The sequence below is a fragment of the Mesocricetus auratus genome, unplaced genomic scaffold, assembly GCF_017639785.1.
Source record: "Mesocricetus auratus isolate SY011 unplaced genomic scaffold, BCM_Maur_2.0 Super-Scaffold_100008, whole genome shotgun sequence".
Classification (NCBI taxonomy): domain Eukaryota; kingdom Metazoa; phylum Chordata; class Mammalia; order Rodentia; family Cricetidae; genus Mesocricetus; species Mesocricetus auratus.
The window spans coordinates 4737471-4763114 of NW_024429192.1; the positions used below are offsets into that span (position 1 = coordinate 4737471).

General features: G+C 47.4%; 1 long non-coding RNA gene across 1 annotated transcript; it reads left to right on the forward strand.

Annotated features, from left to right (window-relative positions):
• LOC121141882 lies at positions 1-24713 on the forward strand. The gene is made up of 3 exons (XR_005878811.1): positions 1-426; positions 23857-23957; positions 24345-24713. It is a non-coding gene; the product is annotated as an uncharacterized LOC121141882 (long non-coding RNA).
• The last annotated feature ends 931 nt before the right edge of the window (positions 24714-25644 follow it).

Sequence of the window (25644 nt, forward strand, 5' to 3'; positions counted from 1 at the left end):
CACACAAGAAGAGTACATTTTTTCATGATCTTACCCATTGACTAAAAAGGGGAAATCACGGGTGGATTTGGCGTGAGAATCTACACAAACACCTTTCCCAGCACCTGTAAAGATCACTTAGGGTTATGCAGCTCCGACCTGATCACCAGGGTTACAACACCCACAGGGAGAATGCAGTGAGATACAAGACACATCAGCAATGGCAGTGGGCGGGGTTCTTGACCTCAAGGACTCCTGGATCAATGACAGTCATAATAGCCAGTCCACATGGGTATCAGGGCTTCAATACTCCAGTTAGATTTTGTTCTACCCCGTTCACATGATAGAGACTAACAAGCCAAAAAGAAAGAAAAAAAAGGTTGCCTTTCTGGCTTGAATGGCATCAATCACTTACCAGCTCTGCTATTTGGCTCAGTGGTGCCTAAGGTTAGTGGTTAATCAAATACTTTCTAACTGGCTGCTCTAGAACTAATGTTCTCAAACTCGGTGACTAGAAAATAGCCTAAAAATCAGTGAGGTTCAATATGAAAAGGAGATTTTGTAGGTGTCCGTGGTGGGGGCCTTGATTTTGGGGTTTGGAAAAGCTTGAGGTAGTATTGATATTTGTGGTCTAAGGGCGGCACTTGGAGAATGAGCAACCCAGTCTAAGCAGATCCATCCTTTGCCCTTGACTTTGCTTCTTTATAATGGGAAGCTTTCTGAGCCCCAAGTTCTTCATCCATAAGATGAGAAAGATAAATAGCTGTTTGATTAGACTGCAGCAGGATTAGGTAGGACAACATACAGCACTCGGTTCAGTGACGATGGAGTCACGAACAATCCATCATCTTCACCAGACAGCTCTCATTACATCTTCAGACATCCAAGTAAACTGCTGGAGAGTCACGCATCACACGGTTCGGCGGGGACTGAAGCGTTGAACAAGGTTTCATCAAAACAGGGGCCTAAGGTTCTTGGTGTCAGTAGCTCTCGGGCTCATGCTTCAGACCCCGATGGAGTGTCTAATCCTGCTCCCTGCCCCACCCTCTCGGGGTCAGAACAGCTGGTATGAGGCCAAGGCTGCGGAGAAACAGAGGAAGGTTGAGACTGGGGGCCCTGCTGGGGCTCAGCCCACGGAAGTGGGAGCAGATAGCACCTGGGTCGGGGGAGCCCTCTTTGCATTTTGCGAAGCCTGCTTTACTCAGAAGTAGACTGTCCGGGGAGCTGGAAGAGGAGCGTGTTTCTTGTGGCTCTAGGGGCTTGGGCACATGTGATGATTTGACATCCAGCGGACATCTGCTTCTGTAACTCTTTTCCTCCATCCTACTGCCAGATGGGGAAACAAGAGACATCGAGAGACTGGAATTCCCCTAAGGATCTCATGTGAGGAGAAGCAAAAGGCTGGTGCCAGCCAGAGAGGGAGCTTGGCCTCCTGGAAGCAGATGTCTCTCAGTGCTGGCAGCTGCCAGAGCACCTTGTTGGAGGGACGGGAGTCCAGACAGTGGTGGGTCGGTGAGGGCCAGGGACACCATGGCCATGACTGCGTGGATGGCCGTATACCCTGACTCTAACCTTTAATCTCACTTCAGGGGCCAGAGCACGGACTTGAGAGAGGTCCTTTGTCCCTTTACTCACTGAATACATTCCCCTTTTTCCTGACTATTTTTTTAAACTCTTAATTTAGATGTTTTAGTTGGATTCTTACAGCGTTATCAGATTCCTGGGGGTACTGGTTGTAGCCCCCAAGTCCGGTAACTCTTCTTCCTATACAGGACAAGTGAGCTTTCCTGTCATGATTTTTTGCGGGCGCTCACATAATTCAGGAAGGCTCATCCTTCATAACCCAGTGACACGCTAAAGACTCCGCTTCTATCACCGCCCCCTTGGAGGTTGCCTCAGATTTCAGCCTGACTCTTGGGAGGACAAACCTTCAGGTGGTAGCAAGGGCCTTTGAGAAAGCTGGGGATGAGAGAGATGCAGACAGACCCCATTCTTAGCACGCGTACGGTGGGGGCCTCTACCCCGTGAATTACAGAGCAGGCTCACTTCATTTGAGATTTAAAACTCACAACCATTTTCATACGGCCACCTCAGCCATAACAGTGCAGCCAATCTAAAACTGAATACGTCCATGGAGAGAAATTAGCCACACATGGGGATTATCCCCCCCCCCATGTAGTCACGTGGTGATTTCACAGGCTGGGCAAGGTCAGGTTTCAGTTTTTGTTCACAGTTGACAATTGTCAACCAGATACAATGCCTTTTTGTCGGTTATGACTCATGTAGAATGCCGGTCCTGCAGAGTCACCCAACGGGCTTGGCTGCTTCTTCATCTTTTTTTTTTTTTTTTTTGATACTGATAAAACTCCAGGAGGACGTGTCTTTCTGGTTACGTCACCCGACAGCTGCATCTAATCAGGGAAATAGGCTCTGTTAGCACATGGTACATGACATAACATAGGAGCCCAATCTCGAAAAAGGCAGTTTTAATCTACTGTGGATCTGGCCACAATATTACAATAGGGGCATTATAAAAAGTCTAGGGAGGTTATGGGTTTATCAAATGGAATGACGGGAGCTAACAAGGGTCGTGGATATGTTCAAGAAGTGAACCATCTTCTGGTTTGGCTGTGAGCACATGGGACTTAGGGAGTAACCTGATGCTGCTTTTCTGTTGCTGTGATAAGACAATTGGACAAAAAACGGTGGGGGAGAAGAAAGGGTTTTTCTTAGCTTATGCTCCATGAGGAAGAGTCTATAATGGCAGGGGAGGCATAGCTTGGTGGCAGGGGCGGAACACTGATGGATCCCGTTTTCATCTGCACATAGAAAACCGAGAGAGAAAGGAAGCAGAGAGAAGCTCTCCACCCTGAAGCACAGCCCAAGTGATGGACTTCCTCCATCATGGCTCCACCTTCTAAAGGTTCCAGACCCTCCCCCAAACAGCTCCACCAATGGGGACCTGTGTTCAAATATGTGATGGGCTGTTTCTCACGATGAGACTCTTAGCACTGAGACTAGCCAACAGGCATGGCTCATGGATTCAGAGATCCTGAGCATCTAGACTGTCTGTATACAAGGCATCTACAAAGCCCTGGAACTATATGGTCACCGGAGAGGTGGCTAGCGGCAGAGCGTGGCGTCCCGGCACTGGCGTGGCTTCCGAGTGGAATATTGTCATTGAGTTAGCTGAGATCAGACTCTGGCCCAAGTGTCTGGGTTCCTCTGAGAAGACACTCTGCTATTTTGTCTTCTAAATTCCACTTTCTATATACCAATGAGGTTAAAGTCCATTGCCCATTAGATTCTCCATCCTTGTCCACAACCTTCTCTCTGTATCACATTGTATCTTCCAGTTTGACCAACCTAGGGGTTTCCTTTTAAGCAATAGTACTGAGAATGTGCTTATGGGTGAATTTTTTTCCTTGCCATCATTTCCTAGATAATACAGTGTGACAGCTATTGACATTGTGCTCACATTGCCTTTGGCATTATAAGTCATCTAACAATGATTGAAAGTATGGCAGAAGATGTGTGTAGGCAACATGCAAAGTATACCATGTTGTTTCGAGGGTTAGAATTCCATGGAACTTTCTAGAGTCAATCCACTGCTGATTTTGGGAGACATCCTTCCTTCTGGAGTGATGCATCTCTGATCATGACCTCAGGTGCCTCAAGTCTTCCCTCCCTGGATTTGGAGGGCCTAGAGTCATCCTCCTCTCTTATCCTCAGGTGAGAGCTTACCACCTGAGTGGACCCTACATGCAATCCCAAGTTCCCTCATGAGAAGGCTGCAGAAAATCCATGATAAACACACACCTGCAGGTAAACTCTGGTGTGCTGTGGCCTCAAGCCAAGGCATATCAGCAGGAAGAGACAGGGAGCAGACATCCCCTTAGAGCCTCCAGAAAGAGTGCGGCCCTGCTAGTTTTGACTTTGTTCCCAATGATTGGACTCTTGGCTCCTGACCTATGAGAAGATAAATCTCCTATGTTTTATGGCAGCTGGTTTGTGATTCCTTGTTACAGCAGCCAGAGCTCCCTATACCTAGAGTAATCATGGTCGAGACACACTGCACAGATGCTTCTTCAGTGAGCTCCTTGAGTGTTGCTAGTATCTCCTCACTAAAAAGCTCAGACAGACGTTTGCTTCTGCTCTCTGATGTTCCTCGGGTCCCTAGAGTAAGACTTGCACAGGATGGGCTCTGAACTGTCTCCCAACCTCACATCACCCCGCCTCTCCCGTTTCCTGTCTTGTGAGTGTCAGCTCCGTCTTTCCGGCTCCCCAGACCTTCCCTCTCACTTCCTTCCTGCCCGTCCTCTCTTCCCTTGACCCCCTCTTCTAATCAAAGTCTTGCTTCCCCTGCTCATCATATCATTCATTCACCACAGTTCATGCCCCCTGCTCTTTAAAACCGTTCACCTCGGCTCCCGCACTGCAATCACAGTCATTCACCACCGCCGAGGTTCCCCTCTCTAGCCCCTCCTGCCGGGTACCTGTCCCTGACCCTTGCTTTTCTCCCTACCGCCATGACGCCCCATGTTCTATTCCCACCACACTGAGGCTCCAGGGAACCCTTGCTCGCCTTCCTTCTCTTCCTCGTGAGCCTTGGGCATGCAAGCTGTCCACCCTTGTCCTCCTCAGGCTCTGGTCACCAACGCTGCCTCCACAGTCAATGCAAATGAGTTACCAAATGACTTCAACAACGTTATGTATATTAGCGACTGGCTGTAAGCCAAAGCTAGTCCAGCAACATCTGTGACTGGCTGGCAACTCAAACGGCCCAGTTTTCTGCCCGTCTTGTGCTCAAGTCCCTTTGTATTTTGACCATCCAAAAGTAGAGTATATTTTTTTCCCTCGAATCTCTTGCCTTGATTTTTCTAAAGTCCCCCATTTCTTATTCCACCACAGATCTCAGTAGAAGTTACTACTGTGTCGGGTGGTTGACTGAGGGCAAACGTGCCCAGGCTGGCATATGGGAGGCAGCCCAGGTGAGGAAGACTGAGGAACATAGCCTCTAGCCAGACAGCCCCACACACAGGATAGTGCTCAGCCGCCGTCTACAACAGCTGCCTCCTGAGTTCAAACTGACACCAGCTGAGGCCCAGGAGAGCTGGTTGGGAAACAGGTAGGCTTCTGAGCGTGGACAAACGTTTGTTATTTTAAACCATTACAATTCTGGGCGGTTACATAACAAGAGATAACATACAGGAGAAAGTAAGGGTTAGCGCTATTATCACCAGTTCAGAGGAAGATTAAAAAAAAAAAAAGCTACTGTATCTGTTGGCATTTTCCATCTCCTCCAAAAGAGTCTGCCACTTTGATGTTTGGCTGGCACTCGGGCATGTGACACCTCCTCTCCCTGCTCTCATCTGCATTGTGTCAGCCATTGCCTTGCCCGTAACACGATTTGTATGCAAGCCCGTGGGCTGTAACAGTCAAGCCACAGACTCTGAAGCCAGACTGTGTGGGACTGCGTCCTGACTCCACCACGGTTAGCATATGACCCTGGCAAAGCTCTCCTCCGCCTGTCTGTGTTTCAGTCGCCTTATCTGCAAGATAAGGACCATGGTAGCATTGCCTGTGGTAAGAAGGGTAATGGGTGCCCGTGAATGCCAGGTACTTCATGTTGCTCCCTAGGTCAGGGAGAAGGAAGAGAAGGGGACCTCACTTCTCCTCTGCAGTAATCTGAGGAGCCAGCCCGCTGTTCTTTCCTGCCTGCCTGCTTAGGCTTAACACAATAGTTATCATGAAGTGAGTCTTTGGGCATCAGAACCCTTGCATGGGAGACAGGTCCAAATTGTCAACAAGGACGTGGGCAGCAGTTTGCCTGCTTATACGCTGCGGGGAGGCTCACTGAACATGAGAACCATCTTGGTAAACACTCTAGGCTTTGGATGACAGTGACTTATTTTGTTTTGGTTTCCTATGTAGCAAGGCACGCCAACCTTACCACCTTTAGACAAACTCACGAGGAGGTGGAAGTCCATCACAAGTCTCACTGGGTTAAATCAAGATTTCAGTGGGGTGGTCCTTTCTTTTGGGATCCCTAGTACACCTGTTTCCTCGAATTTTATGATTTTCTGAGGAGCCTGTGCTCCTTGGCTTATAAACACCCCATTCCACCTTCAAAGCTTGCCAGATTTCATCCCTGATCTGTTTCAGGCAGATCTTGGATCACAGTCAGAAGAGAACCCCCACTTTAAGAACTGTTTGAAGGACCTAGTGAAAAGTTTCTACACCCCGATAAGCACCTCTGCCAACGCAGCAATCCAAGTCAGATCAAATCAAACAGAATTAGAAAAAGAACATGTTTAATAGATGCAAGGTTCTGGATGGCCTTCTAGCCCCTCAGAGAGGAGATGGGAAAGAGAGACCACAAAACCACATCTGTTTTCTGGGGGACAGTTTAAACACCCTGTGTGAGTGGTCTTGAGCATCTCTGGGGGAGGGGCCATTATTTGGCGGCCTTTCTGAGATGCGGCAGGGTTTGGAGGGAGACAGGGGAGGAGGGCTTGGGTGGAACTTCTGCTAGAGCGCCTAGGTCCTAGATGCTCACACACCCTCAAGGGCTCAGCTCGATCACACAGGCAAGCTCCCTTTCACTGTGTAAGATGCCCATTCACATGTTTGCAGGTTTGGCTATTCGGATCCCCAAATCTTTGGGGAGGGCATCCTCCCGCCTCCTGTAAAAGATAATGCATTGGTGACTTGTCCAAGTGATGCCCAGAGAATACCGCCAGAGTCCCAGGGAGAAGCCTTGAACATGTCCCTGCCACCTACCTCACATCATTCATGTTGCAGCACGAACGGATACCCGTGGGGCTGGATGAGACTGGAAAGGCTCTGAGTAACCAAGAGGGCTTGCCCAGCCTTTCATGGCTCTACCGAAGCTTAAGCCTCAACACCGGGGTGTTCGACATAAGTTTTTCTTTTTCTTGACATCTCCAGCATTTTTTTTGTTTTGATTTTCAAGACATGGTTTCTCTGTATTGTTTTGGAGACTGTCCTGGAACTCACTCTGTAGACCAGGCTGGTCTCGAACTCACAGAGATACACCTGCCTCTGCCTCCCGAGTGCTAGGATTAAAGGCATGCGCTACGCCCAGCTAACTCCAGCATTTTTTCTTTGCTTTTTTTTTTTTTGCATTTTTTTGTTAGTCAGATCAGGATAGATTAGAGTTTAATTTTTAAAAAAATACAATTTGCAGAAAGTCTACAAATGAATTGAAGTCGAACAGTGCTCAATTGTGTCACCCATTGATCAAGGAAGAAATAAAAAAAGACATTAATACTTCCTAGAATTCATCGAAAACTAATGTACAACATATTCAACTTATGGGATACTTTGAAATCAGTTCTAAGAGGAAAGCACATATCACTAATTGCCTATATACTTACTCTAGAGAAATCCCACACTAGTGACATAACAGAATACCTGAAAATCTCCAGCATTTTTAAAAAGCTCTATTTTATAAGTCCAATCTGTAGCATAAAAAATTCTGTATTATAAAACCTTATAAACCATGCCTTGCTGGAAGGAAAAAATGGATTTAATACATTTTACTTTAAAGTACTGGTTTCCAAACTGTGCTCTAAGAAGTTACTTCAGGATTTTTGTATCTACTTAACGTTGGCCTAAAATATTTAAATGCTTTAAATTCTACAAAAAAATTCCCACACATTGTTAGCACTTTTAAAAGATTTATTGTTTGTAATTTGTGCATGTTCGTGTGTGTGTTTGTGTATGTGCGTGTATGCAAATGTGTCAGCTGTTTGACACCATGAGGCAGTCTTAGAAAATACACAGCAGAAAAGGTACTGAGTTTATTTCCATCGTGAGACAAAAACTTTTCCATGTTGTGCAACAAAGAATTAACAAAAATAAATAAATAACATTACCATGATCAGGTGCACAGAGGCACTAATTACATGCCGGACAGTATTGTAAACACTTGACTCAAATACAAACATTAGTTTGGATAAACTTCACAGTGATCTTGAAGGGAGGTTCGTTTTATACGGATGAGGCAACCGGGAAGCAAGCAGGTTACCAGGTCTCCTGAGGACGAGCAGCCGAGAAACAGCAAAGCCGGCAGTGCTCTTTGGAAACTACACCAGCAGTAACATCATTTCCTTAGCCTTGGAAGCCTGCGTGAGCCTCACAAATTGCGCCCGTTAGTAAGAGAACAGTGTGGAGAAAGGTCAGAAGGGATTCCTGTTGTTCCCTGCTGTGTTGGTAACTCTCCCTGACATAAACCAACGTGAGAAGGGTCCCATTTTTGGTTTCCCTGTTTGAGGGGCTGCAGTGAGTTGGCCTCGAGAGGAAGGCACCGTCGCACCAACGTCACACAGGTTTGTGTCAGCCAGCAGGTCACATCATCAGGACGTAGAGGTAGACGGAGGCTGGTACTCAGGCGGCCTTTCTCTCCTCCCTCATTTCATTGACTCTGGGACACCGGGCCGGGGGGTGATGCCACCCCATTCAGACTTCCTCTCAAGTTAAACGTCTTTGAAAACTCTGTTCCGTATGAGCCCAGAAGCCTGTCTCCAGGGCCTTCTAAATCCAGTCAAGTTGACAGCAGGGCTTAAGCAGCAAGCCTACCTCATTCAGTGATAACAACGGGAGCCGGACCGTGGGTATGTCGGGAAACTTCGGTGATGGACGAAAGACGGACTGGAGAGGAGGGTGCCACTGACAGCAGTGCCGGTGCCTTAAAACTGTGTCCTGTGCTAGAACTCTCCAGCCAGCAGGAAAGACAAGGAGCACAAAAGCCCCACTCCCTCTTATGCTAAAGCAATGGCTTAAAAGATTTCCCGAGAGTAAAAAGCACCCCCACTGGGAGTAGGTCTCCTCAGCTTTGCCTCACCTCAGAAAAACGGGAGGCACTCCTGGAGTGGAGACAGCATGGCCTTGGTGGCGTCCATACAAATAGAGGAGAGGCGGGTGGGTTCCTCCAAAGGAGCGGGAATTAGAACTAACTCAGTACTAAAATTCCACTGCGGTCTAGTACACGCCACCTGCGTGGTTTAGTGTGTTACATACTTTACATGGTCTGCATGCTCAGATCTACCTTATACTAAGCCCTAGGGGCGTTAGTGTTTGGAAGAAATGGTTCTGCTGCTGTGGCCCGGTTCTCAGCTGGTCCTTCAAAAGACACGAGGCTGAGTGCTGCTGTTTCAACACCCTCACTGCTGCCTCTTGCACAGAATCGTTTAGAAAGGTAAAGAGAGCCGTGCTCCTTTTTATTAAGCCGCACGACACATTTGTTGAGGTTCTTTCAATAAAGTCTACTTGGTTCTAGGTTTGCTTTTTCCCCAGCTCGCAGCATTGCCTCCATTCCCAGGACCACGCAGTAACTGATACATTATGTATAGCCTAGGTAGATATTGGAATTACAAATGACTGATGGAGAGGATTGTCTGTGCCAGAAAATTACATAAGCTGGTGACAGTGTTTTGCCATTCTTGGAGGCCGAGTGACCCAGTCGGCTGTTGTGAAACTCAGGAGCTGTAAGAATCACCCAGACTGCCCTCTAATTAGCAGAGGGATCCGGTCCAGCCCACACTCACCAAGTCAGAACTGCTGAAGACAAGGCCCATGAGACCCTAAAAATCAGAGGAAGCAGAATAACTTAGGATAAAAAAATATTAAGAAGTTGTTTGAAAAAGTGTTTCTAGATTTAAAAAACTTCAGTAAGATTTACAAAAGTTGTTATCAGGCATTGTGTTGTATTCACATGGCAACAAAAATAAAGCAAACAAAATTTGTGTTGTGTGGAACTTGTTGGGGGCAGAACCCAGCACAAGGGACAACAGCTCATTTCCTGCCTAAGGTTCACTTTGAGGAGATACTCACCACCAAGCATGAGCCAAGAGGAGGACCTTCCCCTGAGTCTCCTGCTGGGACATCCGCCAGCAGAGACTTCCCTCCCGCCATTTTCCTTCTGGAACTCCTGACACCAGCAAGTCTCTGTTACCTCTTCTCGAATATTCAGTTTTGTTTTGAAAGCAAGTTAGACTTCCAAGAGTCATTGACATTCCTCTGTGTAGCGCAGATGGAAGACTCCAGAGTGTGGGACACTAACCATCAGGGATCTGAGACACAACCTGTTCTGGGCAGTTTTGTGTCGATCTGACAAGCTAAAGTCATCCGAGAGGAGGGAATCTCACCCCCCAAAAATGCCTCTGTAAGGTTGGGCTGTAGGCAGGCCTGTAGGGCATATTCTTAATTAATGATTGATTGGGGAGGGTCCAGTTCATTGTGGGTGGTGCCATCCCTGCGCTGGTGGTCCTGGGTTCTATAAGACAGCAGACTCAGCAAGGCATGAGGAGCAAGCCAGTAAGCAGCTCCCCTCCATGGCCTCTGCATCAGCTCCTGATTCCAGATTCCCGCCCTGATGGATTTCCTGGCCTCACTGCTTTTGGTGATAAGCAGTTACATGGAACTGTGGGTGAAATAAACACTTTCCTCTCCAAGTTGTTTTTGGTCATTTTTTTTAATCACAGCAATAGTAACCCTAGCTAAGACACAGTCCTAACCCTTCCAGAAGTCAAAATAAAGAATCTTACAGGATTGGAAAGGAGAAAGGCATGGCCCTGGAAAGAGAGTGTGTGCAGCAGCCGGCTATAAATGACTCGCAAGGGGTTGTTTATGCGATGACACGAGGAGGAAAGGGGAACGATTTCACTAGGCAGGGTACCCACAACTACTGCGTAAGGATTACCAATTAGCAGAGAATTAGAATACAATGCTGTGATTTGATGAGCACCATTTAGCCCCGTAATGAATCAGAAGGTGTGTACAGCTGAGCCACAGGAGGACAATCACCAGTAGATCTCTGAATAGCTAATTAATTATTTAGCATGTCGGCCTAATTAATCTAGCAACTTATTAAGAGACTGGCAAAATATACTTTATTGGCAAATTATCAATTGTCAGCATATTCGCTATTGAACACATTGTGCCTCAACCCAACACATCCATCAGTAAATCCTAGCCTCCTGAAGTGCGCTAAGGAGAAGCCTGAATCTCACATGAACCCAGTGAACACTGGGAAGGGACGGTGGAGCAAGAGTGTGGTTAGCAGTCACAGGGGAATGCTCACCTGATACTGATCTTGTTGTGTCCCAAATGCCAGTCTCTAGGTGACTCCCTTGCACCCTGAGAAACTAAGCGTTAGTGGATGATTCCGACCATGGTCACGTCACGCTGAGTGAGCCCGAGGACAGAACAAAGAAGAAGGGAAAGTAAGTGTCCTTGGACTTTTGTACCTGGCTCTCAAAAGCAAAAACAAAACAAAGCCCACCCGACCAAATAAAAAAACCCAACAAGATTAAGGTAGTCCAAACCTTTGTGTCACTAGCACGGGCGATGCAACCAGAGTCCTTGCTCTACCGAGTCGTATACCCGGACTAAATTTGGGAAGGTACGATCTGATCCTCGTTTATTTTTACTTCTTGCCCCAAAGTGGGAACTAGAATATATTTTCCCTCAAGTCTCAAATAACTCCACTTCTTTTGCCCGGTTGCAGAAGTGACAGAGCAGAAAAGTCCCAGAGAACACATGAGGTAGTTAGGCAGAAACACTGGGTGAGATACGCCCTGACCGCGACAGTCAGTGCTGAGGGTTCAGACGACGTCTGTCTGCCTAGATGCGTCTACCTTGGCGTCTAACTTTATATAAGTGGACTCACAGAGGATATCACTCACCTTTATTACCCCAAGTGTTGACATTGCCTTTCTGTGTTAACGTGTACACGAGCATGCCACGGTTTTTTGATGCTTCCTTGGATACCGTGATGTTTAGTTACTTTAAAATGTATTTAAGCAGCCCCCCGCTGGTAGGCTTAAGACTTGTCTTCGATTCCCCAGTGGTCCTGAGGACCCTAATGTGCATCTCTGAGCAGCTCTTTGTGGAAGTTCCTGCTCTTGCCCTTGGGATCCGATTCTTTACGGCACTGATTGATGATTGTGCGTACACACGTACGCAGGTAGGAACACATGCTAGGGCACGGAACTGGGTGGAGTGGGCTCTCTCGTTTGACCACGTTGGTTAAGGGGCTCAAACTCGGGGCTCATCAGCCTTGAGAGCAAGCGCCCGTACCCACTGAGCCATCTCACCAACCTTGGGATCATTTTTTAAAGCAGAATTGTTGGTAGGCCTCAAGAATTTGCCTGCCATTGCCAATTGCTCTTTTACAAAAGTGTCCTCTGTCCATAGCACTTGAAGAACCCCAAAGTGTTCTTTCTGAAGATGAGCCCCAGCCCACCTAGCTTTCTTGCCAACTTGACTGGACTGGGGTGTGTAGGGAGTTAACACAGACCACCTCCGGGTATGTCTGTGATGGCGTTTCCCGCGGGCAGTTGGATCGTGAAGCCTCTGACCCAATGAGTACGTTTATCCCTGGATGCATTCAGAACACACTGGCCTCATTGGAAGGTCACAAAAGTCACAGACGGAACCTATTTGGAGGCCAATTAGGGGGCGCGTCCTTGGAGGCTGTGCCCTATCCTGCCTCCTATCTGTCTTTACTCTCCCACTCCCGGCTCCCCATCGGCCGTAAGAACCGTAAGGTGCTCTCCCCAGCCTTTCCCACCACCATAGACTGACTGAAAGCGTGAGCTGCCCTCTTGCGTTGTTTTGTCATGCCTATCAAGAAATAACTAATCTATCAGACATTGTTTAATAAGCCTGGGAGAATTGGCGGATGCAGTTGTTCACAAACAGAGCGAGCGTCTTGTTGGACCTGGTGGCACTTGAATTCTGGAATGAGGTCCTCAAAGCCTCGCACATATCTGAGGAGCACAAAAGCTAGAGTGAGTGGGTCCGGTTGGCCCTCACTAAGATACCGAGCCTGACGTCCACCTGTGGTTCCATCCGGGCCATGCCTGCCCCAGCCACCACACAGCACAGACGCTGTCACGCCAAGCAGAACTCTGCTCGCTTGGGGCCTCTTTCCTGCCACGATCCCTGTGCCCGCCTTTGCTGTCTGCCGCTTGTATGAGTCAGAGCATCACAAGCAGACAGTCACCCGCTGTGTGCCGCACTGTATGCTGTGTGCTTTGCAAACCCACACGCCTCCACCCCGAGCGCCAGGTCAGGAGGCCACGGGAATCTCATGCCTCCGGGTGCGGCTCCGTGGGGTACCTGAAGCTCGGGGTGATCTCCTTTCGTTCCCGTCTGGTCTCCCACTCCTTTTCTTAGGGATTTTTGCCAAAAAACTAAAATGCATGAAAGTTCTTGCTTTCGGGAGAAGCAGGGCTGAGATGTTGCCCAACCCGGAGGGCTGTGTTGAAGAGAAACAGCTTCAAACAAGAGCAAAACTCTCCCTATCCACCCACCACTCTGTGGAAGATGTGCCAAGTCCCTCTCCTTAAGGCAAAGAGTTGGCGCAGGTTTGGATAAGGACAGCAGGTGTTCAAGCTTCCAATGAGAAAGCCAGGGGCAAAATTGAGCTAATGGTTATAAATCAATTGTGGGAAACTGAATGGGAAGTCATATATCTAAAAGCTGTTTGGGTGGCTCTATACATATACAATGGCCAATTTCCAAAGATGGATTTTACTTTTTATTTGCATGTGTGTGTGTGTGTGTGTTTACATGTGTAGTACATGCATGTGTGGGGTGATAGTGAATTATCCAGTGTGGGTGCTGGGAACTGAACTCTAATCCTTTACAGGAACAGGAGATGCTACTAAACTCTGAGCCGTCTCTCCAGCCCCAAGAAGGCTAATTATTATTTTGGTTTTACGAGACAGGGTTTCTCTGTATTGTTTTGGAGGCTGTCGGTCCAGCCCTGCCTCGAACTCACAGAGATCCGCCTGCCTCTGCCTCCTGAGTGCTGGGATTAAAGGCGTGCACCACCACCGCCCGGCTAGAAGGCTAATTTTTAAGTAGCTTTCTTGGCTAAGTCAATTTGGATCTTCTGTTCAAAGGCTCAGAAAATCTAAATCCTCTCTGTGGAAGTGAAATTTCATTAAGCTTTTTCTCTGGTTTTTGTTCTTTTTTCTCTAGCACCTCGCAAGAAGCAGGGTGGGTTTTTGTTTCCATTTACAGATACATGTGGGCAACCTTGAATTAAGAGGTTCTGACATAACCACTCAAAATGCAAATGGAAATGTTTATGTCTTTAATTTTTTCACTCCTTTTCATCTAAAATGCAAAACAACTGAAACAGCTGTTTGCCGACACGGTGTAGCGTGAGTCTCTGTGGCAGGTCTTGCTGACAAGGAAGACTGAGGCAGCAGCACAGTTGGGTGCACCCCACTTGTCTCCACTCTGTCAGAGCGGCCAACATCCAACTCCAGATGAGATACCCCAGAAAGTTCCTCCTGTGCTCCCGCACCAGTTAAACATCTGTCTGGTATACACAAAATCTCTGTCAAAGCTTCCTAGAAACGCCCACAGCAGACACACTCTGTCACGTCAGAAGTAAGGCTCACGGCTGGGGAGAGAGTGAAAGGGCTGAATTCAGGGCTTTGGGGCGGCGGGAGGGGCGGGGGGATGATGGTGAAATCACCGTGAGTTGGACATTGGTGCTGGCTTATGCCAAGTGAACTGTGTGATGTGTTCGTGCAGGTGTGTGTGTGTGTGTGTGTGTGTGTGTGTGTGTGTGTGTGTGTGCACATTCGAATGGAGGCCAGAAGTTGAGTGCCTCCCTTTGCTGTGGTCCAACCTCAGCCTGGGTTCCGGTCCTGAGAAGGATTAGGGGCGTCAGTGTGAAGAAGTAAAGTGTTCCATCACTGGACGAGTCCCACACAAGTGGCCGGCCCCAAATAGCTCCAGCAGTGAAAAGCTTTCCCACACTAACCGACAAGTGTTCTCATTCTCCAACATTAACCTCCGGGGAAATCAAATATATGTTTCCTTCCCAACCTTTATACCAAAACATCTCTAAACCGAAACCACACATCATTTCGCTGGCTTGGTCAGATACCGAGCCAGGTACATGCTGTGTTTACAGAACTAAAGGTGGTAATCACAGGCACACGTTACCAACAGTATCTTTCAAAACGCATTTAAAGAAATGGGGTGACCTGCCTCCCATCCTGTCAGCCCGGCACTAGGAAGGCTCCCCGGGGTCTGAAGTGACAGCTGGCATCCCCAGACAAGAAACATCAGAAGCATCAGCTCCCAAAGAATTTTAGGGGAAAGCATTCGAGGGAAAAAAATGGGGTTTCCAGGAATGATCACATCTGTCCCATGCATGATGGACAAATGACACTAAAGCCATCAGGAGAGTCACCAACATTACAAGGGAGAAGAGTGCAGTCCCAGCAATATTCTGCGCCGTCCAGAAGCCCACCGGTCCTTGCTGAGTGAGACTGTCCCTTTGCCTCACCTGGAGACTGATTGGACAAGCACTCATAACCTGTGCAAATCTAGGATGCTCGGCTCCCAACTCTACTGAAGTGGGGTTTCTCCCTTAACACCAGTAGCTGCTGGGACTACTGTGGGTAGTCGGTTTGTCCCAGGGATCCTCCATCCCCCCCCCAGAGGCTGGGATTACAGGTGGACCACCACACCCTCCCAGCACTTACATGGGTGCTGAGGACCCAAACTCTGGTCTTTGTTGTTTCATAGCAAGTATTTACCCACTAAGCCGTCTTCCCAGCCCTGAATTGCACATTAAAACATTTACTCTTATCATTAATATTTATTGTCTCAACTAGAAAATTGCAAGTGGGGAAAAAAAAGCATTCTAAATATACTTAATACTGCTCCCTGGGGTGGGGGTGGGGTTAAACAATATATTCTCCACTTTTAAATTTCTGTTATTATTGCTGTTAGAGTCTGGAGAAGAAAAGAAAAAGAGGCATCTACCTGATGCCAGCATGGTCCTGCTCAAATCTGACAAGAACAAAAAGCATCCTTTGGACCCTGATTCAGAATTAGCCCCTGTGATCCCACCCAAGGGGAGGCCGTAATGATACAAGCAACGTTTATCAGTCTGAGGACCAGGAGCCCTGACTGCTTTATTCCCTCGACCAACAGGACCTCTCTTTCTCTGACTGTCAAAAGCTCCTGTCTTCACAGCAAATCCTAGACCCACCTCCTGCCCCGCGCCTCTGAGCACCAGAGTCACGGTTAATATTCCGCGGAGGAGCAGGGCAGGCCTGGCTTTTATTCACAGGGAGAAAAAAAAAGCCCTTCCCTACTGGCAGCTGAGGAGACAGCCCCTCTGGGGACCAATTATTTTATTTTGTGTGGTACATACAGCAACAGGCTGCTGCCAGCCCCGCTGGGGGCCGCTCCCCTGGGCTTCCCCGCCGTGGGCCAGGCAGGCATTCAAGACTCAGGATTGCTGGCTATGTCAGAAATCTTGCTAATGACACAATTAAGTAACTGGGGACCACGGAGAAGCTCTTAATTAGGTAAATACTGCTTTTTGAGAAATGAGCGCCTAGCTCCAGGCTGGCATTGCTGTCAGAGAGCTACAGGATGTGTGCCCGATGGGTAAGCCAGGCTGCCCCGACCATCCGTTTCTGCCTGATCCTTTCTTTCTCTGGTCCTGCAGAGTTCTTCTCACTTAATTCCAGTAGTCTAGGCTCGTCGGTTGTTTGTATGTGTGTGTGTGTGTATGTATGTATGTATGTATGTATGTATGTATGTATGTATGTATGTATGCATGCATGCATTATGCATCCATGCATGCATGCACATAAGAAGGGATGGCTTAGCATTACCCAGATGCCAGTCTGCCTGTGTACAGGCATCTTTTAGATTCTCTAACCATGTTCTGTAACCTCGCACTGGCCAAACTAAGTTTACACAGATTTAGACTGATGATTTAGGTTGATTTCTTGTCTAGAATCCGTCTGTCTGCGATGGGGTCCTGAAAGCACTAAGAAGAGAGAGAAAGGGACAAAGCCAGCAGAACCCCAGCATTGGTCTCTCTGCCTCCTGACTGTGGAAGCAGCGTCACCGGGGGCCTGACCTCACCTGGTTGGACTGTCTCCTCTCAAACTGTGCGACACACTACATAAACCCCTCCTTCCTCAAGGTGCCTTTATTGGGCATTTTGTATTTTAACAGCAAGGAGAAAAGTAACTAATATACTTCCTCTCCGGCTTCCTCCGGCAACCAAACATCCCTTCATTTTCTTAATCACCCTTATCCACATAATTTTAAAGATAAGGTCATGAGTGGCTGTGCTCAACGGCTGAGGAAGACATCACCAGCACGTCACTGTACTTCTCTGAACTCTGTTATATCTAGAGGGGCTGAGGAATCGTTTCCCACCTGCCGAGCGGGGGAGCACGCGTTCTCACGTGCCCCTCCTGCCTTCTCCATCGACCTGACTCAGTGTGTTCTGAGGGTTCACCCACCATCAGTGGTATTTGTCTCTTTGATTAGAAAAAACAAACAAACAAACACAGAGACGTTCAGTTCATGTACCTTTTTCATACTGTAAAGAGACAGGCTAAGGAAGCTCCCTCCAAACTATGTGTCAATCCAATGACTCACACATGTGAATTGTTATGTAATGCAATGATCCTGAGTTCCTAGGCCCAATTTCCCCAGCTCCACGTGTTAAAAACTAGGTAACCCAAGGCCACAATGTGGAGAGGCATGACTGGGTTCTTGGTGCTCTGCCTCCGGGAATCCTCGCCATGGTGGGGGTGCCTTTGTTATCCTGAGTGGGCTTGCAATAGAGGGAATTCCCTTCTCTTGTTTGTTACTCTGTCTGGTCACTCTTCATCTGGCATCTTCTCCTGCCCAGCGGTGGAACACAGACCCGTCAGAGCCTCCAGAGCTGTGGAAAATTCGTCTGTGCTGTTTATAAATTACCCTGGCTCGGGTGCTCTGTCACAGCATCACAAAGCAGGCTAAAGAGTGTAACCGTATTTGTAAGAACGATATGCATGTCTACTCTCATCGCTTTTATAGTTCTGTCTCATTCATGTGCCCAATTATCTTAACTCACCCTAAACTCCAAGTTCAAACAGCCTTGTGCGGAGAAAAGCCAGCCAAGCTGCACGGCCCGTGGACAGGGGCATTTGCCGCGAAGACCAGGTCATCAGTAAAGACATCAGAATAGGTCCTCACTCTTCCGCTCTCAAGTGCACATGGTTAGTTTTGTTCTCTCTCGTTTGAATTGTCTGTGCTTTCACTATCCTCACTCTTCCAGTTACAAAGCTAGCATGGTTGACGGTGGGGACAAATCATCTGCCTGTCCCCTTGTTTCCCGCTCTTTTCCGTCCAGCAGGCTTTGCCTCACCGCGCCTCCATCACGGTTTCTTGGCAACCTTCATGGTTGAAGCAGCGTTCTCCTGCCTTCTCAGTCTGGTACATCCGATGCTTGTTCTCGTTGGACTCCGTTGCCCACCTGTTCAGCCCCAACCCCTGCCTCTCATGCTCTGTCTCCAGCTAGGTCTCTGGAGTCTTGGCCCCTTTAGAATGAGTTAATCCCCCCCCGCGCGCTTCCCGCCCCCTTCCCCCCCCGCTACTCAAGGCCCTACTCACATGAGGTTCCTCCATGGTCCATTTCAGTGACTCTTTGACACTTTGGCCTCCTCTCGGGTCTTTTATGTCGGGTACAATCCCACATCACTGCTCAACTCTGCTTTCCAGTTCTTGATTTCGTATTTCGGGCCTTGGTTGAAGAAAGTCTCACTGTTTAGAGACCCAGCCCTTTATGGAGAGATCACGCCCCCCTCCATCTGCCTTTCATGGCTTTGGGCTGTAGAACCCTGGACATTGCACACAGAGGTTATCACTCCCACTCTGGGAGCCTAATCGTAATACTGCCTCTTGCCTTTGATTCAGTTAGAAGGTAATTTTTAAAGATATTTAAAAAAACTATAACTTATGCCTGTGTGAGTGTCTCCACCCTTACGGGTACACAGAGGTCAAAGACAACTATGGCGGCTGGCTTTCTCATCCACCATGTAGATCGGGGGAGGGAGGGGTGCTAAACTCAGATCATTTTTCTGGCCAGAAAAGTACTATTGGACCAGCGCTCCCCTGCTCTAAGTAGGCTGCTGAAGACTTGAGCTGGAGAGATGAGAATACTTCCCTCATGTTGGGGCCAAGGGGGAAATAGGACAGGTGCATAACCGCTCTGTGGCAAGGTGACGAGCGGAGGGGCCAGAAGGAAGAGGGAAGCAGGGGGACCCAGAAGCCAGCAGATCCTCCAGCTGGTCTTGTAGAGCTCAGCGCCCAGCAGCCAGGCTCTCCGAAGCTAGTCTCACTCTGGTTCCACGTGCGGTCCCGTTTCACCGCCCAGGAGGAAATGGCAGCAGTATTCGCCGGGCTTACCTCCCGCGCCTGTTCTCCCTGGCTGGGCTGCGCTGTGTAGAGAAGACCCAGCTGTCCTTCCCACTAGCCTTCTGCTTCTGCTGCACAAAGTCACCCGGGCTGTGATTGATCCCTGGCTGACGTCTTCACTGGAGGATGCTCACGCAGGAACCCAGGAGGGCTCTGTCTCCAGTTCTTCTATGCCCCCCTGGACTTCCAAAAGTAATTAGAATGAGCAACATTATATAAGGAACAGTATCTAAATTGTAGTATTTACATAAAAGGTACAATTAGCTTTTAGCTTTGTACCCAGTTAAGTATTAAAAAGCAAATATTAGTCAATTAAGTCCCTTCACACCGCTTTCTTCCTAATCCTGTGACAGAAACCTGAGTGGTTTTCATCTCTACGTTTGATTTAATTGTTAATATGCACGTGTTAACATATGTAAATATCGAGCTAATGCTCTCGCATCTGTATGTCTTCTGCGAATTATTCTAATATGATGCTTGTCCATATTGATACATTGTCATTCTTGAGCAATATTATTCCTATGCAAAAGTCTGACACACCCATGTATGTAAGACCTGTCAATAATCCATGTCCTTGGTGTTAAACGTTTAGATATTATAAGAAAATGCTGACAGTATTTTCCCGTGTGTATCCTAGCTCCTGCTGGCTGGCGCACACGTACGGGAGATACTCCTGGGTGGAGACTTGGGGTGGAAACGCTGAGCTGTTGGAATGGATGTGTAGAACAGCTGTCATTGGTGCTCAGTCTGCAGAACCACCCTGGGAAAATGCCGTGTCTTTGCGGCTGTAGAAGCAGAGGCGGAGGAAATAAGTCGGTGTGATCAAGGGGGAACACAGAACGCAGAACATACAACACTCATTCCAGCCTGGGTGTCCTCACCATCCGTGGCATCCGCACACGGACAGGAAAGCTGCTGGGTGCCATGCAGAACTTTCACTTTTCCAGTCATGGCATTTCTCATTTTAGAAAAACAATCTGCTCTTGTGTCACATTTCCAAAATGCCTTTGCTCGTCACACTGTCTTGTTTTACTGTAAATCACCAGAGAGCCGTCTTCTCCTGTTAACCAAACCAGCACGGACTTGGTCAAACGACCCCCAAGGCCTGTGTGATGCTGGGGTTGGGCCCAAGTCAGTCTAAGTTAGCCTGCCATGACAGTTTGTACATTCCTTTCTCTACCCTGAGCAGTGTTTTTCTGCTAAGAAACTAACAACTGTGCTGGGACTCTGAAGCCAAAACCACAATGGTAGGGCTCATATTTAGACCACTGCCTGGTGTCGCCGATTTAGAGAAGATGCGGTTAGCATCTGACTGTTGGCATTTCTAATGTTTCAAATTAAAAATAACTGCCACATTTCTTCTATAGCAAAAATTAATTTGGAATTGCCACAGGAGTTAAATGATATCCATCCAGATATTTCTACCAATGTTACCAGTTAAGCATTCTCACCCCCAAAGGCTCATGGGACAGTAATTTGCCAACATTTAGTACTTACTGTATTTCAGTGTCTCGACTAAATATAAAGGAAACTTTTGTATGTAACAAGTTGTTGGTAAGATGGTTTGTTTGGCTGGCATTATTATTTGGCAGGTGGCATTCTCACCAGAGGAGAAAAGTCAAGCACACTGAGAGGCCTGGGGTGTGTTTTTAATGGATAAAGGACAGATTTTTACTTGCTTTCCTATCAATAGCTATTAATGTTGGTAAGAATGTGTCAGGAGAAATGCTGACATGTTCATAGACAAGGTACAAAAGCATTCTCTTCTAGAATCATCTCTAGAATGGATAAGCATGTGGCGGCTCCTACCATTGTATGTACGAATGTTCGCAATGGCCAGGCTTCCTCGTACATACTGTAGTCCCAACTCTGAGGAGGTTCAGATGGGAAGAATTCAAGTCTGAGGGCTGGCTGGGCTACACAGTGTTGAGACTCTTGTCTCTAGGGCAAAAAGGATAAATGCATATATTCCCTTAGAATCTCGCATGATATACTCAGAAGCTTCCAATCTGTGCTGGGAGACACACAGTCCCTTGTACAAGCCAAGCCATGTGGTAACACTCGTGGACTGTGAATTTGAAATGACAGACCTCTGGTATACATGCTAAGTCTCTGATAATAACACCGTCTGGCCAGGCCAAATCAAGTAATAAGTTTGTCTATGCCTTAAGAGATAAGGCCAGGCAGTTGAGAAAACATTCCTAGTAATGGTTTCTAAGAAAGAGGTCACTCTGAACATGGATGCCCTTTTGTTTCTTAGTTGGTTATCAGGGACACATTCTCTACACCAACTGCTAATCGCAAAACTAGATCCAAATCAGATTCATTTGCGTAAAGCCTTGTGGTGGTTTGAATGAGGACTGTCCCCTGCCGGCTCAGGTATTTAAACACGCGGTTCCCAGCTGGCGGTATGTTTTGGGAGGCTATGGAACATTTGGAAGGTGGGACCTGTGAAGAGGAAGTATGTCACCAGGGAATGGCTTCGAGGGCTTATGCCTCTCCCCACTTCCTTCTCTCTCCTTTTCTTATTTGCCTGTTTATGAAAATGGGATCAGGCCAGGTTATGTCTTCTCTGCCAAGATGGACTTTATCTCTCTAGACGAGTAAGCCACAACAAACCTTTTCTTCCTCAAGTTACTTTTGTTCTTGTTATTTTATCGCAGCAACAGAAAAGTTACTAATATGTGGTTGAATCTCTGTTTCTCCTTATTGTGACTTGAGGGTTATATACATTTTTAAATTTTTTTTCTCACAGAAGTTTATTGTCTGGCTTATGATGTGCTACAGTGTACACAAAGATACATACAATATTTCATCAATTTTATTATTGATTGCATGTTGGAGTGACAATATTTATGATGAACTGGGTTAGGTAGAATACATCATTAGAGCGAATTTCATTTTTAGGATGATTACTGGATTTTATTCTCTTATATATGAGAGTTTACTTTATTGCCTTTTAATCTTTATTGTACATTTTTATGGGGATATAGATTAGTGGTCTAGCCCATGTAGATAATGTATTATGATCCAATCAGGGCACTTAGTAATTCGATCTCCTTATATGTTCTTTCACCTGTAATAAGTGAACATTTATGAAGTATGTTATGGCTATTGGTAAATAACTTCCATTCTTATGGAGTAAAACCCAGAGACTGTGTATACAGATGTACCCCAGTACAATAAGACCACGTACCCCAACACGACAAGACCATGTACTCACCCCGTCACCAAGGACATGCCAAAATCCCATTGTGTTCTGTTGTTTGTTTTGTTTGTACAAGAGGAGCCGTGAAAGCCAGATATTTGCATAAGCCTTCAGCTACAGATTCTTCCAGAAAAGCTGTAGCGATAGCATTAATTAACAACATTGTTTACAATCTTGGAAATAAACAACTGGAAAAAAAAGAGAGAGATGATTACTTTATTTTCAGCAGAAAACAGAAACCATAGAGAATTAAATTAGAAGGCAGTAAAATTATCAATGGAGGTAGCACTTCTAGATTAAATTATTAAGGTTGATATATCCTTGGAGAAAACAGTTATCACTTTGAAGACATAGCAGATTTGAGAAAACTAACAAGTTTGAAAAGGAAAATGGATGTAGCTTAAATGAATCACTCAGTGACACCCTGTGACCAGCTGCGCTCAAGCGGAGAACACCCTTCTCAATTAGACCTACTCTCCTTCCTCCCTTCCTCCCTCCCCCCTCCCTCCGTGTGTGTGTGTGTGTGTGTGTGTGTGTGTGTGTGTGTGTGTAGGCACACATGAGTGCACATGTATGTGTATGTAACGGTCAGAGGTCAACATCAGGTATTGCTCTTAGGTGCTGGCCATCGACTGTGCTCTATGACATGGTGTCTCTCTCTGGGACCTGAGGCACTCCAGCCCCTCAGGTGAGGCTGACCAGTCAAGAAATCTCAAGGATCTGCCTCTCTCCCTCAATGCTGGGGTTCCAAGGGTATGCTACTGTGCCTAGCTTTTTTACGCGGGTTCTGGGGACCAAACTCAGGCCACCGTACTTGCCTGTGAGTTATTTTACCAGTTTGTTTCCCTGGCTCTAATAGATTCATCTCGGTACTGGGGAAGAGTAACCCGCAACTATGTGTAAATGACTTTTTCATTTACACAGAAATGCCTCGGCTACATCTTAGAGAGAAACGGTCCTTTGAAGTGTTCTTCACCCAACTCTCAAAACAAATTCTTTCACTTAAGAAAATGCCACGAAACCTTTAGATGTACGGAAACCCGGACACCGCCGTCCTGGCCACTTCCTAACTCAGAAAATTACATTGTGATTATCGATGTTCTCTTCTTGTGGCTCTATTATCAAAAGACAAATGACTCTGGTTGGAATCTAATTTCCTCTTAGAATTAATGCTGCAAAATTAATGGGCCACCTGATCACGTTTCAAAGGGTAAATAAATGACCATCCTTGGTATGGGTCAGGGTCAGCGGTGACTCCTGCATGACTCACAGAAATGAATGAGCACAAGCCAGGGGACCTGTGGCCAAGAAGCCACAAGCAGTCCTGAGGGCCCGGCAGGAGTAGCTGGGGAGGTTGCTTCTCTTTCCCTAATGTCCTCAACAATCTCGGCTTCCAGGAATCGTTACAGCCGAGACTGCTTCGTGAAGGCAAGGGTGCAGCTTCAAGGACCTCCTGGCACTCTTGGTATATACGCACCCAACTGTCAGCCTCCGTAGGGTGAGTTTTCCCAGACCTAGGACAATGCGTACGATGAAGAGCGGGCTCTGTGTTTGTGGCTAAAAGAAAGGATGGGAGGAAGAGAGGGAAGAAAGAGGATGGAGGATAAAGGAGAGGAGAAAGGCGGGTGAGGAGGAAGAATAGGAGGCAGGCAGAGAAGAAAGATAAAAGGCCAGGATTCCCACAGAAAAGCTCAAGGAGCTAAAACGAGGAAAGACAGTTTTACAAATTGTAGTGTATCTGAGGGCGCCTGTTTTAGGCCATACAAAAGTGAGTGAATTTACTCATGACCCTCCTCCTAGTGATCGGATTGAGGATCCCCCCCCAGGAGCCAGGAATTTATGTTGTTGTAAGGTTCTCACATGAGTCTGGTTGTTTCCTTTGCAGACCACAGGAACCATGGGCCAAATTCAGACCCAACGGCCCACCCATACAACAGATGTCCTGCCTTCCAATTTGACACTCCAGCTGGGACAGAACTTTGGAATGGTGGGTAGGGCCACAGGAGACTGCTATAGGGGTTTCAACACCGACGAAACATAAAACGGAGCCTGGGTCGGGATTCCTGCTTTCCCACAGTAGTTCTGTTGCTTGTCAAGGCTCTGAATCGCGAACTACATATGTTCCAGGCTTGAGGCTATATTCATAACGGGGCCAGTCTGTCTTACTCCACCATGCCGCTACAGTCAGCCAAACAGTGTTCAAATACACACACAGACACACACACACACTCACACACACACACACACACAGAGAGAGAGAGAGAGAGAGAGAGAGAGAGAAAGACAGACAGACAGACAGAGAGAGACAGAGAGACAGAGAGACAGAGAGACAGAGAGACAGAGAGAGAGAGAGAGATCTCATGTAACACAGGCTGGTTCAAGCTCCCTGTGTATCCTAGCATGGCTTCGAACTATTCCCCCTCCTGACTCCACTCTCCTAGTGCTGGGATTGCAGGCCTGTGTCACCAAGTCAAGTTTTACAGCAGGCTGGGAGGTGTGTGTCAGGTGAGGACTCTACCAGCTGAGCTGTATCCTCAGTGTCCGCCTCCTCATGTCAATTTTGTAGCTCAAATGATCTTGGGAACTACTCAGTTCCATGTCTTAGTTTCTCCCCTTGTAAAATGAGTGAGATGGTCACATAACGGGACGCTCTGAGGTTAGACCTGTTTCACAGAATAGACTAATGAGCTGATAGACATGGGATGCCCAGGTGTCCAAATGATGAGCTATCCTTATATGCCTCACTTTAAAAATGCTCTATGCATAACGTTTTGTATGTATGCAGTTCCTAAATCCTGCACTTCGCAACTTTAGCTCGGAAGCTATAGAATGTGATGACACATCGGGTTGTCTATAAATACTCTGAGCTGAATTCAGGCTACACCTGGAGCTGGGACTCAGCTGGAGAAGGCTGACTGTGCGCTAGCCTTCGTCTCGAGCCTCAGACTGTCAGCAGAAGGACCGCTCAAGCGGCTTGCTAAACGCATACCTCCCAGGCCCGCTCCCTGGTGAGACCCACGCAGTGCAGGGCCCAGCGTCTGCCCTTGTAAGCAGAGCACCATATTGTACACTGTGTATGGTCCAGGCTTAGAGACACGGCTCTCTGTCCTGTGGCGGTGTCTAGAGCTCGGTCAGACTCCTCGAACCGTGCTGCCTTCAGCCTTCCGAGAACAAGCAAATGAAGC